The following is an 18,035-nucleotide window of genomic DNA, read 5'->3' as shown; positions in this document are numbered from 1 at the left end:
ATCTCAGGAAACAGAGTGGACCGACACCAGCAGATGACATGGCACCCCAAACCATCACCCAACCATGCAAATTTTGCATTTCCTTTGGAAATCGAGGTCCCAGAGTCTGGAGGAAGACAGGAGAGGCACAGGATCCACGTTGCCTGAAGTCTAGTGTAAAGTTTCCACCATCAGTGATGGTTTGGGGTGCCATGTCATCTGCTGGTGTCGGTCCACTCTGTTTCCTGAGATCCAGGGTCAACGCAGCCGTCTACCAGCAAGTTTTAGAGCACTTCATGCTTCCTGCTGCTGACCTGCTCTATGGAGATGGAGATTTCAAGTTCCAACAGGACTTGGCGCCTGCACACAGCGCAAAATCTACCCGTGCCTGGTTTACGGACCATGGTATTTCTGTTCTAAATTGGCCCGCCAACTCCCCTGACCTTAGCCCCATAGAAAATCTGTGGGGTATTGTGAAAAGGAAGATGCAGAATGCCAGAGCCAAAAACGCAGAAGAGTTGAAGGCCACTATCAGAGCAACCTGGGCTCTCATAACACCTGAGCAGTGCCAGAAACTCATCGACTCCATGCCACGCCGCATTAACGCAGTAATTGAGGCAAAAGGAGCTCCAACCAAGTATTGAGTATTGTACATGCTCATATTTTTCATTTTCATACTTTTCAGTTGGCCAACATTTCTAAAAATCCCTTTTTTGTATTAGCCTTAAGTAATATTCTAATTTTGTGACACACGGAATTTTGGATTTTCATTTGTTGCCACTTCAAATCATCAAAATTAAATGAAATAAACATTTGAATGCATCAGTCTGTGTGCAATGAATAAATATAATGTACAAGTTACACCTTTTGAATGCAATTACTGAAATAAATCAAGTTTTTCAAAATATTCTAATTTACTGGCTTTTACCTGTACATGTAAACAAACTAAGGTGAGTTCAAGGACTGCCAAAATTAGTAGGACAAAACGGCGCTCGCCAATTACTCGAATCAGTGAAGCATGTTTAATATAAACAGTGTGCTTTATAACAATTAGGGAGGTTTGTGTGATGTTTGTCCTCCTACAGAAACCATATTAAAACAAAAAATATATATTTTTTCCCCCTCAACTTTTTCCATTTTTCATACATTTTTGAAAAAGCTCCAGAGAGCCACTAGGGCGGCGCTAAAGAGCCGCGGGTTGCCGACCCCTGACCTAAACAGTCCGTGCCAAACATGAGCTTTAGGCCATGTCCACAGGAACACAAAGAGTTTGAAAAAGACATATTTGGGGTTAAAACAATGTCCATCCACGCAAGTGTAGTTTCAAAAGTGTCTATGTCCACACACACACACACACACACACACACACACACACACACACACACACACACACACACACACACACACACACACACACACACACACACACACACACACACACACACACACACACACACACACACACTTGCTGTCATGCACTTTTTGTCCAATCAGAAGCCTGAAAAAAAGCAGCAATATCTGACTTGGTGCAGCATTACACCTCCTATTATGTTTATTTAGATATACTTTACATGTACAATGACAAGTGAATTGTCTTTAAAACCTGCCTGCATGTACACGGGAACATTATTAAAGAATCCTGGGAACATTATTAAAGAGTGAATGTGCTGCTGAAAGCCAACACTCATAAAACTAGAACATGTTCATCAACATGGTGATGTAATTACATGTGCAGTCAAGTCTACATTATTTATCAAATCAGCACGCACTAACAAAACCATTTTGCATGTTTAAGTATCTTTATAAAGTGTCTGTATAAGGTATCTATATGAAGTACACGGACGTGTGTGTGTGTGTGTGTACCGCTGCAGAACTCTCAAGGAATTATAAAGCATTTAATCATTGATATATTGATATAGTACATGTGTAATGAAGTTATATTGTCTTTAACATCAGTACACACTACAATGAATATATAGTACATGTGTAATGAAGTTATATAATCTTTAACATCAGTACACACTACAATGAATATATAGTACATGTGTAATGAAGTTATATAGTCTTTAACATCAGTACACACTACTATGAATATATAGTACATGTGTAATGAAGGTATATTGTCTTTAACATCAGTACACACTACAATGAATATATAGTACATGTGTAATGAAGGTATATTGTCTTTAACATCACTACACACTACAAGGAAGATGCTATTTTTTAGTTGCTTGGTGGCTTTTTACGTGGCTCCATCTACAAGTTAACTTCATGATTTGTTGTTAAACAAGGACTAAAAACATAAGATAAGGTTGCACTTTTCTTATGACACGTAGCAAAAAGTATTGCTTGACAAAGTTGTTGTTCCATCAGGTGGAGGTTCCACAGCCATCATATCCAAACAGCTGACTGTCATTAGTGCTGGCGGCAGTGTCACTAAGCACATTTTGATTTGTCTTTTTATTCATGTTGAGTGAAACTAGCAGAATGTTTACGTTCAAACATACATTAAGTCCTCTTATAATGTGTTTAAATCAGCGTTTCTCAAAGTGTGGGGCGCGCCCCACTGGTGTGGAATAGAGACATGACAGGTGGGGCGCGAGGAACGGGAGGAAATTTCACTTTAAATTTTTTTTTTTAATTATTATATTCTTAGATTATTTTTTTACTATGCTTTCATTTTCTATACACACTGTAAATCACTTTGTGATTCTGTCTGTGAAATCCGCTATATAAATAAATGGAAATTACCGGTACTTATTTTTACTGTAGGCTTTATATTTCTCGGTACGAGCGAAAGTTTGACAGACATAGCAACAGTAACTAATGGGGGCGGGGCTAAGCGGAACAAACTTTCGCGCGGATGGGTAGCAGGCTAATGTGTGGATCACAATTACACAAATATATACATTAGTGACTCGCACCTCAAAGGTCGTCGAGCCAGAGCCAGCGCCTGCAGAGAAACAAAAATGTGACGGGCACACACTGTGTCATTCACCGGGAAGCACTCGCGTCAAGGCAGCTCAGCCCCGAACTCAATGAGGTTTTAACAGATGTTGTGAGCGCGGTAAATTTGATCAAAACACGACCACTGAAAGCGCGACTGTTCTCTGCACTGTGTGAGGAAATGGGAGCTGATCATACAGCCGTGCTGTTTCACAGTGAAGAAAGGTGGCTCTCCTGGGGGAAAGTGCTGTCACTTGCCCTGTCTTGCCAAATGCATAGCTCCTCCTTTTTTTTTTGCAAAGATTGCAAAGTGGCACTTTTATTGTATTTATTATTGAACTTGATGCAAGTTATTTGATTTATTATTGAACTTGATGCAAGTTATAACACTTTTTTTGATTTATTATTGAACTTGATGCAAGTTATAACACTTTTGTTTTATTTATTATTGAACTTGATGCAAGTTATAACACTTTTTTTGATTTATTATTGAACTTGATGCAAGTTATAACACTTTTTTGATTTATTATTGAACTTGATGCAAGTTATAACACTTTTGTTTTATTTATTATTGAACTTGATGCAAGTTATAACACTTTTTTGACTTATTATTGAACTTGATGCAAGTTATTTGATGTATTATTGAACTTGATGCAAGTTATAACACTTTTATGTGATTTATTATTGAACTTGATGCAAGTTATAACACTTTTGTTTTATTTATTATTGAACTTGATGCAAGTTATAACACTTTTTTTGATTTATTATTGAACTTGATGCAAGTTATTTGATTTATTATTGAACTTGATGCAAGTTATAACACTTTTTGATTTATTATTGAACTTGATGCAAGTTATAACATTTTTTTTGATTTATTATTGAACTTGATGCAAGTTATAACACTTTTATTTGATTTATTATTGAACTTGATGCAAGTTATAACACTTTTTTTGATTTATTATTGAACGTGATGCAAGTTATAACACTTTTTTTGATTTATTATTGAACTTGATGCAAGTTATAACAGTTTTTTTTATTTATTATTGAACGTGATGCAAGTTATAACACTTTTTTTGATTTATTATTGAACTTGATGCAAGTTATAATACTTTTGTTTTATTTATTATTGAACTTGATGGAAGTTATTTTATTTATTATTGAACTTGATGTTATTTTATGTTATTGAGTTCGAATGTATACAATTTGATGTTCAATAAATTTTAAAATGTTAAAGCTTGGCATTAGCGCTCTGTTGGGGCGATGGGGGCAGGTGGGGCTTGAAAACTCCCCCTTGTCCAAAGTGGGGGATGACAAAAAAAGTTTGAGAACCACTGCTTTAAAGGCAGCAAGGCAGTGTTGTTGAGTTTGGAAGTGACATCGTACAACCATGACGTCATCACATGTCTCCACTGAGCGGAGAGTTTTGGATCTTTACACTTTGGCCAGCATTTGTAAAAGACTGCACCTTTAAAGACAAAAGTTTGGATCTCTACATGTTGTTATGAATGTTACTACATGACATATATACTTACATCATGTATATATTACATGTTATTATGAATGTTACTACATGACATATATACTTACATCATGTATATATTACATGTTATTATGAATGTTACTACATGACATATATACTTACATCATGTATATATTATATGTTATTATGAATGTTACTACATGACATATATACTTACATCATGTATATATTACATGTTATTATGAATGTTACTACATGACATATATACTTACATCATGTATATATTACATGTTATTATGAATGTTACTACATGACATATATACTTACATCATGTATATATTACATGTTATTATGAATGTTACTACATGACATATATACTTACATCATGTATATATTACATGTTATTATGAATGTTACTACATGACATATATACTTACATCATGTATATATTACATGTTATTATGAATGTTACTACATGACATATATACTTACATCATGTATATATTACATGTTATTATGAATGTTACTACATGACATATATACTTACATCATGAATATATTGCATGTTATTATGAATATTACTACATGACATATATACTTACATCATGTATATATTGCATGTTATTATGAATGTTACTACATGACATATATACTTACATCATGTATATAAAACCTCAATGGAGGTGTTTGGATGTTCTTTTAAGGGCTTTGAAGGCAGAATAGAGCGACTCCAATAAGCTCATTGTAAGCGGACTTTTGATTGCTTTTATTTAATATTTAGAATGCATCAAAGAAAATACAACCGTTTCCAACAACAAGCTAAATGACCATGTTTTTGTTACAACTACTTTTGCCTTGGGCCCCCAAATGTCTAACGCTGCGTTCCAGTTACCTCGGAAGTTGGAAGTGGGATCTGGGAATGACGTCACAGCCAAGTTGTGAGCGTTCCAGTGACGAGATTGGAAATCAAGATGGCCACGTTCACGAAAAGCTATTTGTGCGCTTGCCTTGTCCGGATAAGAACAACTTATATGCACTCTTTCTGCAACCTTCAAACAAGGCGGATGAAGAGGAATACAACAGTGTATATATATATACTGTACCAGGTGAAATAAAGCTACTTTACACTACAGTGTCCTTGCCATATTTAAACGTACGACAATACCTTGTTTATGGCTGATTTATTACGACAACAAGTATAATCAGAAGTGCTGATAACAGATATGATGGTAGCTTATATTATTGTTTACATTCAGAGCAGCTATCTTTGAAATGAACTGGTGCTTTGCTTTCTGACTTCAAGGGGCTTTCCACTTGAAATTCGGACGAGGAACTGGGAAATTCCGTACAAATGGAAGGCAACATAAGTACGCTCCTGAGCATGACGACATAAGGGACACAAACCTGTGATCTCCCGGGGTTACGTTGCATCTTATTCCCTGTGCGGTTTCATCATACTGTACTTTGAGGATTTGTGCTATCGTTTTGTGATGATGCAAATACAGCGCGGGACACTTTAAACACACCTCGGACTGACGCCACATCGCATCCACATTTTGTGATTGTTGGGGCCATGATGCCTGAATTGGAGGCAGCTTTTTCAGAGAGTTGCTGCACAAACCACTGAACAACTTGTCATTTTATGAATTTGTTCGCAATAATTGAAGTGTTCCTTGTAATCAACAACAATTGGAAAACCAATACAGTACTGATGTTATTTTTTTGGAGAACACGGGCTTCCAAGTAAGTGTTTTGTATCGGTCAATAGCAATCATTATTGATATTTTTGTGGCCTATTGAAAAGAAGGACCAGGATAAAAATATATTAAATGTAAAGATTTTTTTATTTTATGGGCAGCACGGTTAAAGAGGGGTTAGTGCATCTGCCTCACAATACGAAGGTCCTGAGTAGTCCTGGGTTCAATCCCCGGCTCGGGATCTTTTTGTGTGGAGTTTGCATGTTCCCTCCGGGTATTCCGGCTTCCTCCCACTTCCAAAGACATGCACCTGGGGATAGGTTGATTGGCAACACTAAATTGGCCCTAGTGTGTAAATGTTGTCTATCTATGTTGGCCCTGCGATGAGGTGGCGACTTGTCCAGGGTGTACCCCGCCTTCCGCCCAATTGTAGCTGAGATAGGCTCCAGCGCCCCCCGTCACCCCGAAGGGAATAAGCGGTAGAAAATGGATGGATGGATGGATGTTAAAGATTTGTATTTCAGATGTGACCTTCCTCTGGTTATAAACCCCTCGGCTATTAAGGCAGAAAGGAAATGGAAACACTGAATAAATGTACCGTATTTTTCGGACTATAAGTGGCAGTTTTTTTCATAGTTTGGCCGGGGGTGCGACTTATACTCAGGAGCGACTTATGTGTGAAATGATATAAAATATCAAATAATATTATTGATCTCATTCACATAAGAGACTAGACGTATAAGATTTCATGGGATTTAGTGACAGATTGTTTGGTAAACGTATAGCATGTTCTATATGTTATAGTTATTTGAATGACTCTTACCATAATATGTTACGTTAACATACCAGTTGGTTATTTATGCCTCATATAACGTACACTTATTCAGCCTGTTGTTCACTATTCTTCATTTATTTTAAATTGCCTTTCAAATGTCTATTCTTGCTGTTGGCTTTTATCAAATACATTTCCCCCAAAAAATGCGACTTATACTCCAGTGCGACTTATATATGTTTTTTTCCTTCTTGATTATGCATTTTCGGCCGGTGCGACTTATACTCCGGAGCAATGTTCCCTCTAAGGTGCGCGCCTGTGCAATTGCGCACTGCTCAAGCGTCCTCTGCGCACGGCAAATATATGCCGCGCACCAAATCAAACCCATCTGAATTCTAAACAAAATAAACACATTTATTCTGTGTAATTTTGCAATGCAACTCTGAGTGACAGTGACAACAAGCGGCCCTAACGGTGTTCGTCAACACCGTTCAATTGAACACCGTTCAATTATTGTAACGTCTATCGAGATGCTTCGAGGACAGGAATTATATCGATCACTTTATTGAGAAAAACTGTTTATATTGGGCCATAACCACACCAAAAACATGAGTAAAAAACTTCTATCTCGAAAAACTAGTCATTTTCTGCCGTACAAAGCAGGCCAAACGCAACTTGTCATCTGTCACCAACACGCATAGCACTAAGCCACTGGTGCGTTTATGGCCACACAAAAAGTTGGACAACTCAAACACCACACAAAGTTACACTATGACTCCTCAGTCATACGTGTGCTTATTCTACTGTCATTTATTATTAATGTTAATTTATTGATGTTAATCATGGAATGCTGTTACTAGAGAAAGTTACAGGAATGCACACTTCATCCTATGCTTACATTTCATTGTGCAACATGAGGATGTTTAAGGGGAACTAAATGTGATCTCTGAAAGGGGTACACATGATTTCCAAAGCAGGACCCCCACCCAGACATATTGTACAATACTAATCCATAGCTTATGAAAAACAAGATGTCTTTTATTTTCATTACAAGTGGGCCAAATCACTAATATTAGAAAATAATCTCATGAAAATGACTGAGTGTTATTATAAAAGATTGGTTTGTGCTGCTGGTATTGCCACGTGTGATGTTGCTCACATGTGCTCCACTCAATGCTCAGGGACTTTTTGTGTTTGCTCACACACATGAACACTTAGAGGGAACATTGCTCCGGAGCGACTTATACTAAATTTGTAAAATCACATTGAACACCTAACAATAATCTCTTAAAGTGCAAAAATAAGGACTATGTAAGACAATGTAAGAAAATAGTTCAAAGTGTGAAAATGTCAATATAGAGAAACCCATCCATCCATTTTCTACCGCTTGTCCCTTTTGGGGTCTGATAAGAACTATTTTCTGCAGGAGTAGTGCCAGGAAGTTACAGCTGTGCTCTAAAGGGTGAGCGCGGCTAAGGTGGTTTGGTATTACCAATCTTGATGGGGACGAACGCCTTGCATCATTTACAGACCACATTGGTCTGACTACGGCCCCTTTGAAAAGAATCCAAAAAAGTGCCATCAGTGATCACTTCCTGTGTTGCTTGGTAACCAGAGAGTGAGTGCCTTTGTTCATGCAACCAACCTTGCTTTGCAACTTCTGCTTTTTTACGACATAGAATTTTTTTTTTCTTCAATAGTTTTATCGGACGCATTTTTGTATTGATATCAATTGTGTCTATCGTGATATATATTGATATCGTTTTAATTGCCCAGCCCTATCCATCTTAAACATTCATTTATGTTCCAACACTATTTGTGAATTGTTGAGCGCAATCTATAGAGCTAATTTTTATGGGTAACTGAGGAGATATTATCATCATACTTCAACATCTCCAACATGTCAATTCTGCCTCTTTGCTGAGTCAGCATTGCAGATGAGAATATGTTCTTACTTTGAATAAACTTTGGTTGAATAAATACACAGAAAATAGGAAGTGAGGATGCCAGTGTGTTCGCTACATGTTTATATACTTCATTACCCAGAAGGCTTAGCGCCGTGAACAGGAAGTAGGTCTGAGCTTCACGAGAGGATGACAGTTGTGCCGGTTGAGCAATTAAGTGTTGATATAGCGTTACACTTTACTGTTTCTGCTTCGACGACACACAAAAAAAACATGCCTTCTGTGTAGGTTTGTGTGTACATATTCTAATAATATAATACATATATAATTAATAATTATTACAATTGAATATAAAGAGCATGTGAAACTTCAACTCCTACCTTGTTTAATCAACCAGAAATTTCAATCAGCTAAAATGTGCCAAACATGGACAAGTGTGGAGAGAGTTTTTTTTGCATTTTTCCCCATCATGCCTTGCAATGGATTTACATGGATGCAATTTAGAATGTTTATTTTTATATTAGTTGGCTGTTTTTTATAATATCCACAAGTTCAGTGAGCAGGTTGTGTTATGTGTGTTGACTTTTTGCGCTGGTTTAATTTATTTTCTGTGCCATGACTAGAGAAGGTTGTTTGGATTGGGCCATATAAGTAAATGATGTGCATTGAAAAATGCTCAATGGCCAGAATCATTCAAATAAGCACATATCAACCCTTAAGATATATTAAATGTAATATGTAAACATCCTTCCTGGCCAGATTGTTGGTTGAACTGGGTCATAATTTGGACACACCTGGATTAGGTGTTTGGGCACACCTGGATTAGGTGTTTGGGCTGCGCTCAGAGACAGATTCCATCGTCGAAAGTGACGCTGATTGGCCAAAATATGCGAGGCAGTTATGAACAAAGTTATGAATCATTTGATTAAATGATTTGAGAAGAATTACTGCCAATATCCCGGAAGGTCTGATTAATTACCACTGTGTAATTACTACTTAGGCTTCAAACAGAAGTCATTTTCACTTTCTTTTCTGGCAAGCACGGCAGGAGCAGACTCACGTGTTACGTAAAAACGCCGTGATGTTGCCGTCTCTTATACCCTGTTGCCGTCTGTTATACCCTGTTGCCGACTAGAAGGTTTTAGGTTCGAGGACGCCTTTCAGGGCTTTTTTGTTCCATCGCAGCCAAGGCCATAACTACCTTTGAGGATGCCGAGGTCGTGTCTGCTGTATTTTTGTAGAAGTTGACTTTGTGTAGCACATGGTGTGACCATGTCGTGATCATCCTCTCACAATATACCATCTTTGGTCACGCACAACTGCAGCAACACTTTGACTATGTGCTGGCAACATAACGTTAGCATGAATGTTGCTTTCACCTGAATAAAAAGGATGTGGGGGAAATATCTTTTGTCATATCAGCCACCTTCTGCTCAAAGAGATCCTAGAACTTAGCCGTGCACTTTCAAACGGAAATGATGGGAGGAAAAGGTGCTTCATATAAAATGTTACCCCATACGTACTTGGCCACATTGTTCTGTGTCACTCAGAACACTCACAACAAATTTCCTGGTACGACTTCCAGTAGACTTTGTGGCGCCCGTCTGTTATACCCTGTTGCCGTCTGTTATACCCTGTTGCCGTCTGTTATACCCTGTTGCCGTCTGTTATACCCTGTTGCCGTCTGTTATACCCTGTTGCCGTCTGTTATACCCTGTTGCCGTCTGTTATACCCTGTTGCCGTCTGTTATACCCTGTTGCCGTCTGTTATACCCTGTTGCCGACTAGAAGGTTTTAGGTTCGATCCCCGCTCAAGGTTGAAATTTTAGTAGTTTTCTGTAATTGTTGTTTTAATGATGTTAAAATGGTTTAATGCGTTAAACTTCAGCATATTAATAAAACATTGGAGCGTTACAAAATCATGCTGATTGTCAAAGACGTGAGATCAGACCTGGGCAAATTAAAATGTCTAATGATAATGTCAATGAGGGATTTTTAATCACTGCTATGTTGAAATTGTAACTAATATTGATACTGTTGTTGATAATATTCATTGTTGTTTCACTACTTTTGGTTTGTTCTGTGTGGTGTTTGTGTCTCCTCTCAATTGCTCTGTTTATTGCACTTCTGAGTGTTGCTGGGTCGGGTTTGCTTTTGGAATTGGATTGCATTGTTATGGTATTGCTGTGTATTGTTTTGTTGGATTGATTAATTTAAAAAAATAAATAATAATAATAATAATAATAATAAATAAAAAAATTGTTTTTTTAAAATGAGAATCGATTCTGAATCGCACATCGTGAGAATCGCGATTCGAATTCGAATCGATTTTTTCCCACACCCCTAATATATATATATATATATATATATATATATATATATATATATATATATATATATATTAGAGATGCGTGGATAGGCAATTATTTCATCCGCAACCGCATCTAACCGACCTAACATTTGATCAGAACCGCACCTGCCCGTTGTTATATATCTAATATAGACGATGCAAGGCATTAGTGAGGTTATAAAGCTTTTGCCTGTTAAAGAAAGGAGACTGATCCAATGCAGCACAGACATTTGCGTGCCACGCTGTCACGACCCAGACGCACACCAGTGCGCAATCATATGGGAGCCGCGCGGAGCGCACCTCCAAGCGCATCTCACTGCCGGCGACGGCCGGGTACGCTCCAGCGCCATCCATTTTCAGGGCTAGTTGATTCGGCAGGTGGGTTGTTACACACTCCTTAGCGGGTTCCAACTTCCATGGCCACCGTCCTGCTGTCTATATCAACCAGGGTGAGCCCCACCCCTTTCGTGAGCGCACTGCGCGCGGAGTGACCCCTGTTACGCGCCCCCGGCAACAGGGGTGGCGGGCAGGTAAGCTGCGCGGGCGGAGCGCGCGGAGTGATCCCTGTTACGAGCCCCCGGCCACGGGGGTGGTGGGCAGGTAAGCTGCTTACCTGCTGCGCGTGACGCCGGCCGCGGCGAAGGCGGACGAGGCGGGGTGTCGGTGCGGTGGGCGCGGTGGTGACCCTGGACGTGCATCGGGCCCTTCTCGCGGATCGCCTCAGCTACGGCTCCCGGTGGGGCCCTCTCGGGGGAAGGGGCCTCGGTCCCGGACCCCGGCGAGGCGTCCCTTCTCCGCTCCGTAAGTGTCCATCTCTTCTTTTTTCTTTCTTCTGTTGTGGCATATGCTGCAGGTGCCTGCTCGTTTTTCGTATGTAGGTAACAACATTTAACTATGTATATATATTTACCAATTGGTTTAACTGCCACCCGCCTGAATCTATTTAAAATCTTTTTTTTTTTTATTTCAACCGCCCGACCCAACCCGACTCGACCCGCGGATAAAATCTAATTTTTTTTAATTTCATCCGCCCGATCCGCAGATAATCCGCGGTTGTGCCCGCAAACCGTGCATATCTAATATATATATATATATATATATATATATATATATATATATATATATATATACAGTATATATATATATATATATATATATATATATATATATATATACATATACATATACATATATATATATATATATATGAAGGTTAATATCCATCCATCCATCCATTTTCTACCGCATGTCCCTTTTTTGTGCATTAATATATGTAATATGAAGATATTCCTATTTTTATTACAAAATAAAAGACATGACCATACAGTGTAGTTTTGGTGATTCATATATTGTCATGTTTCATTGAGTATTATTTGTCAAAGTGTGTTTACGTGAATTTTTGGTGAATAAAAGATGAAAAGAGGCTTAATTCCTTTACCTTAAATCAGTGGCTTCACACGCGCTTCTAGTAGCTCCTTTCCGCGGTCCATTTCCCTTCAGCTGCGCGCTCCAGTGCAGGTACGCTAAGTGCAGGTACGCTAAGTGCAGGTACGCTAAGCAGCGCGTCGTCAGACGTCCATTTGGGAAATAAAACAACCTTCTTTCTTTCTTTCTTCGTCTCTCTCTCTCTCTCTCACGACGTGCCAACCTGCTCGCCGCGCCTCGACAGGAATGTGCGGCGGTGTCGGTTCCGCTCCGCAGGTGGAATGCGCTCCGGGCGGCGACACGCGGCAAGCTCACCGCATGCGGCGCCGGAAGTCGCGCGATACAGACCTTCGAAATAAGAGCTGTCGAAGAAATAAAAGGAATTCACTAAAACATATTTAAAAAGCAAATGTACTTCAGTAGTGACATAAAAATGTAACTCTTATATTCCATAGAGTGAAATACTTTAAAGAATCTATTTTTTTTTAAATAATTTTGTTGATTATAGCTTACAGATGATTAAAAAAAACGTAACGTCAGTAGCTTTTGAAATGAAACATTTTATTGTTTAATATGCATTTTATTTGTAAATGTTTCAAACAAGAAGATTCCAAGTGGTTTATGTTTTAGACAGTAAATAAATCCGATGTTTGATGTATTCCTGCCTAAAATGCTTTATGCTGCTGGTTCAGGGGTACTTGAGAAGCAGCTGATGTAAGATTCTGGAAGTTTCCCATTTTGACACTTACCACAGAATGAACGATATGGCAGCTCAGTCGCCAGAAGTGTACCCTAAAAATAACAATTATACTGTTTTCACATTTACAGTAATGCACTGTAAAAACCATAACCATAGGTTTTATGGTTAAAAAAAAATATTGATTGATCGAGACTTTTATTAGTAGATTGCACAATACAGTACATATTCCGTACAATTGACCACTAAATGGTAACACCCCAATAAGTTTTCCAACTTGTTTAAGTCGGGGTCCACTTAAATTGATTCATGATACAGATATATACTATCAGATATATACATATATCAGATATATATATATATATATATATATATATATATATATATATATATATATATATATATATATATATATATATATATATATGTCTTAATAAGATTATCCAAAAAAATAGTGCTCTTATCGTAGAACAACATTAAATTGAGCTACAGCTGTATGAACAACGTACGACAAATGATCTCAAACCACAACAAGACAATTGCAAATGAGCCGTCGGCCCCCGAACAGAGCGACTCCAAAACCAACAAAGGCTGCAACTGCCGCAAGAAACCTGATTGCCCTCTCAACGGGGGGTGCTTAAAAACATCAGTTGTCTACCAATCTAAGGTAACACGCAAGGACATTAACACATCCGACACATATGTAGGATTAACCGAGGGAGAGTTTAAAACCAGATGGAACAATCACAAGGCTTCTTTCAGGAACCAAAACCTGCGAAATACCACAGAACTCAGCAAACACATTTGGGACCTCAAAGACAATAATGTTGAATATTCAATAACATGGCAAATTCTTGCATCCAGCACACCTTACAATAGTGGTAATAAAAGATGCAACCTATGCTTGAAAGAGAAACTGTTTATTATTTACCGTCCAGACCTGTCATCCCTCAACAAGCGCAGCGAAATTGTATCAGCATGCCGCCACAGACGGAAACACCTCCTAGGTAACACATGAGCCAATCACCACGCCCCTACGCCAGCCTGTACCCACCCACTCTGTGCCCTATATAAACCATGGTATGTGAATGCTCCCATTAAAATCTCCTGATGATTGAGGGAACCCCCCCTCATGAAACAGGCCTGTAGAGATGAAATAGTCTTGTGATTTTTTCCCACACATACACACACACACACATATATATATATATATATATATATATATATATATATATATATATATATATATATATATATATATATATATATCAGTTTAGGTGTCAGAATTGTACCCTAAAATAATAGTGGTATCGTTTCTATTTGCAGTACTGCACTGAAAAAACAATGACCATAGATCTCACAATTTTAAAAAACAGAATTTTACTGTGGAAATGAAAGTGGTGCCGTTTAATACTTGCAATTTGCACTGTAAAAATGATAACCAAAGATTTTACGGTAAAACACTGGCAGCTCAGTCGCCAACATTTTACTGCAAAAATTATATTGGTATACTTGTTTTCCATTTACAGTAATGCACTGTAAAAAAAAAAAAAAAAAAAAGGACCATTGATGTTACGGTAAACAAAAATTGGCAGCTCAGTCGCCAGAATTTTACTGTAAAAATCAAAGTGGTGCCATTTTTCCACTTGCACTGCAAAAACAATGAACACACATTTTCCAATAAAAGTAACAGTGGTACTGTTTTTCCATTTACAGTAACTCACTATAAAAACAATGACCATGGATTTTACAGTAAAAAAAAAAAATGGGGCTGCTCAGTTGCCAAAATTGTATTGTAAAAAATAACAGTGGTACTGTTTTTCCATTTATAGTAATCCACTGTCAAAACAATGACCATAGATTTTACAGTAAACAACAAACAAAAATGGCAGCCTATTTGCTAAAATTTTGCAGTAAAAATAATAGTGGTACTGTTTTTCCATTTACAGTAGTAAGTCACTATAAAAACAATGACCATTGATTTTATGGTAAAAAACATTTTGGGCAGCTCAGTTGCCAAAATATTATTGTAAAAATAAAAGTGGTTCCATTTAATACTTGCAATATACACTTTCAAAACAGTGACCATAGATTTTACGGTAAAAAAAAAAAAAACCTGGCAGCTCAGTTGCTAAAATGTTATTGTAAAAATAATAGTGGTACTGTTTTTCCATTTACAGTAATGCATTGTCAAAACAATAACCGTAGATTTTACAGTAAAAAAAAAAAAACAACAACAGAAAAAGGCAGCTAATCCGTCAAAATGTTATTGTAAAAAATAATAGTGGCACTGTTTTGCCATTTACAGTAATGCACTGTCAAAACGACTGCAGTATTAATAGATTTAAAATCTGGCAGCTCAATCACCAGAATGTTACCATAAAAAAAGTGGTACTGTTTTTCCATTTACATTGATGCACTGTAAAAATGGCAGCTCTGTGGCCAGAATTTTACTGTAGAAATAAAAGTGGTGCCATGTTTCCACTTATGTTAATTCCTTGTAAAAACAATGGCCACGGATTTTAGGGCAACAAAAAAAATGGCAGCGCATGCATCAGAATCTTGCTGGAAAAATAATAGTGGTACTGTTTTTTAATTTACAGTAATGCACTGTCAAAACAATGACCATAGATTTTACAATTAAAAACATGCCAGATTTGCACCGCACGAAAAACACTCTTGCTTTGAAGTATCCGAATAAAAGTACATAAACATGCAACATTTCAAGTGTGATAGTTACACATCTACTTGCTGCTCATTCACAGTATTTCTAACAATGAACATTGGAATAAAAAGGCTCTTATTTTGAAAGTTTCATAGCTGAAATCAATCATTTTGCATCAGTAGCTTGACATGGCATTGAAGTGAGGTCAGGGCTGAAGGAAGTTGTGATGAAACATGTCAATATCAACAACAACAACAACACAGTTAGTGTGTTTTCCTTGCCTCTGTCGCCTGTGAGTGTTTTCACTACTTGGAGATAACTTTGTATTCAAATGTACTTATTGTACTTTTACAGCATATTTATCTAAGAGATTAGTTTGCTTGCGTGCGCACATGAAACCATGACAAATCTCACAAGATGTTTCATGTTTTCACTCCTTCTTTTGTGTCTGCCAGTGGAACCAGTTTGTCTGGACTCTCTCAGCCTCCCATACGGAGATCACCTGAGCTCGCTGTCGCCATGGAAACCAGGTGAGAGGAAGTAGCGAGAGGCGCGTATTGGGTTGCTCCCTCTAAAGAAGGGGCTTGAGGGATGCCTTCACACTACGCAGGGAGGACAATTGGGGTTTCTGCGGGGAAAGAGGGCGCGCCGAAAAGAAAAGGAAAGCCAGGGAAGAAAAAGGCAAGAGGGAATTACAACAATGTGAGAGGGCGTGGGAGGAAATGATCTTCCTCATCCTCCCACTGTGTTCTGGAAAGTTGCTGCGGCGGCACAAAGTGCTTATCATTTCGCAATGGATCTTTTTGTTGTTGTTGTTGTTGTTTTACAGCCGCCCCACAATGGTGGTGGCAATGAGACAGCGTTGGGAGGAGACTTTGTCCCCTGTGACTGGCTGCTGTGGGAAACCAGCTGTGATCAATCATTAATCTGAACGCAGTCATAAAAGGAACATCATCTCTACCTGACCATAGATTTATTCTATTTTAATGAACACTATACTATTATTATCTTTATTATTATTATTGTTCATATTATTAATATTAAAATTGTTAGTATTATTATTATGATCAATATTATTACAATTGTTATTATCAATATTACTGTGAATATTATTATGACTATCAATAGTATTATTATTAATATTATTATCATCATTATCAATATTATTATTATTGTTATCTTTATTATTATTATCAATACTACTATTATTGTTATTATTATCAATATTAATATCATTATTACTATTATTATCATTATCATTATTGTTATTATCAATACTATTATTGTTGTTATTATTATTTTAAATGTCATAATCATTTTTTATGATCATTATTGTTATTATCAATGTTAATATTGTTATTATTATTATTACTTTAATTATTTATATTATCAATATTATTGTTATTATTATTATCAATGTTATCATCATTATTACATTATCATAAATAATATAATTATTATTATCATCAATATTAATATTGTTATGGATATCATTAATATTATCATCATCTTTATTATTTTTTAGCAGTATTATTATTATTATTAATTGTATTATTGTCAATATTATTATAGTTATTGTCTTTATCAATGTTATTATTATCAATACTACTATTATTATAAATATTGTTATTACTATTATCATTAATGATATTATTATTATAATTATTAATAGTATTATTACTTTTTTAATTCCACTCTTATTTTCAAATGAGCCAAAACGTATAAAAAATTGCATTACAGTACTTTACTGTGAAATAACAGTTAATTGCCGTGTTATTTGTTGTAATATTACAGTACATTTCATTTTCCTAACTCCATGTAGTTCTACCAGGTTTGTGTCTTGTCCTGCTCCTTTCAAGATGTGTTGTATGAGCAACACACGTGTTGACTTTTAAAGAAAGCTGACTTCATATCTTTGCTGGGAGGGGGAAAAAAGAATGATAAAATGCGAAACTTGTGACGTCATAGTGGGCGCGTCTATAGTGAGCCTGCAGTAACGGTAAAAGTCCACAAGGTGTCACTAAGTCCAACACTATCATCTCGAATTAGCACACAAGCAATTAGACTTGCTAGACTGTGTAAACAACAAACATGAAGTAAGTCACAATAAATTATAGATC

At 37.0% G+C, this 18,035-nt stretch overlaps 1 protein-coding gene across 1 annotated transcript in view; it reads right to left on the bottom strand.

The window, feature by feature from the left end:
• The window catches only part of LOC133616695 (guanine nucleotide-binding protein subunit alpha-14-like), a 57,465-nt gene extending 44,559 nt beyond the window's left edge, over positions 1 to 12,906 (bottom strand). The window contains exon 1 of the mRNA XM_061976260.2: positions 12,567 to 12,906. The gene's annotated coding sequence lies outside the window, so the exon portion shown is untranslated. The remainder of the gene's footprint in view (positions 1 to 12,566) is intronic.
• Positions 12,907 to 18,035: the final 5,129 nt, after the last annotated feature.

The sequence above is a fragment of the Nerophis lumbriciformis genome, linkage group LG14, assembly GCF_033978685.3.
Source record: "Nerophis lumbriciformis linkage group LG14, RoL_Nlum_v2.1, whole genome shotgun sequence".
NCBI classification, from domain to species: Eukaryota; Metazoa; Chordata; class Actinopteri; order Syngnathiformes; family Syngnathidae; genus Nerophis; species Nerophis lumbriciformis.
This window is presented reverse-complemented; position numbering and strand designations above follow the sequence as displayed.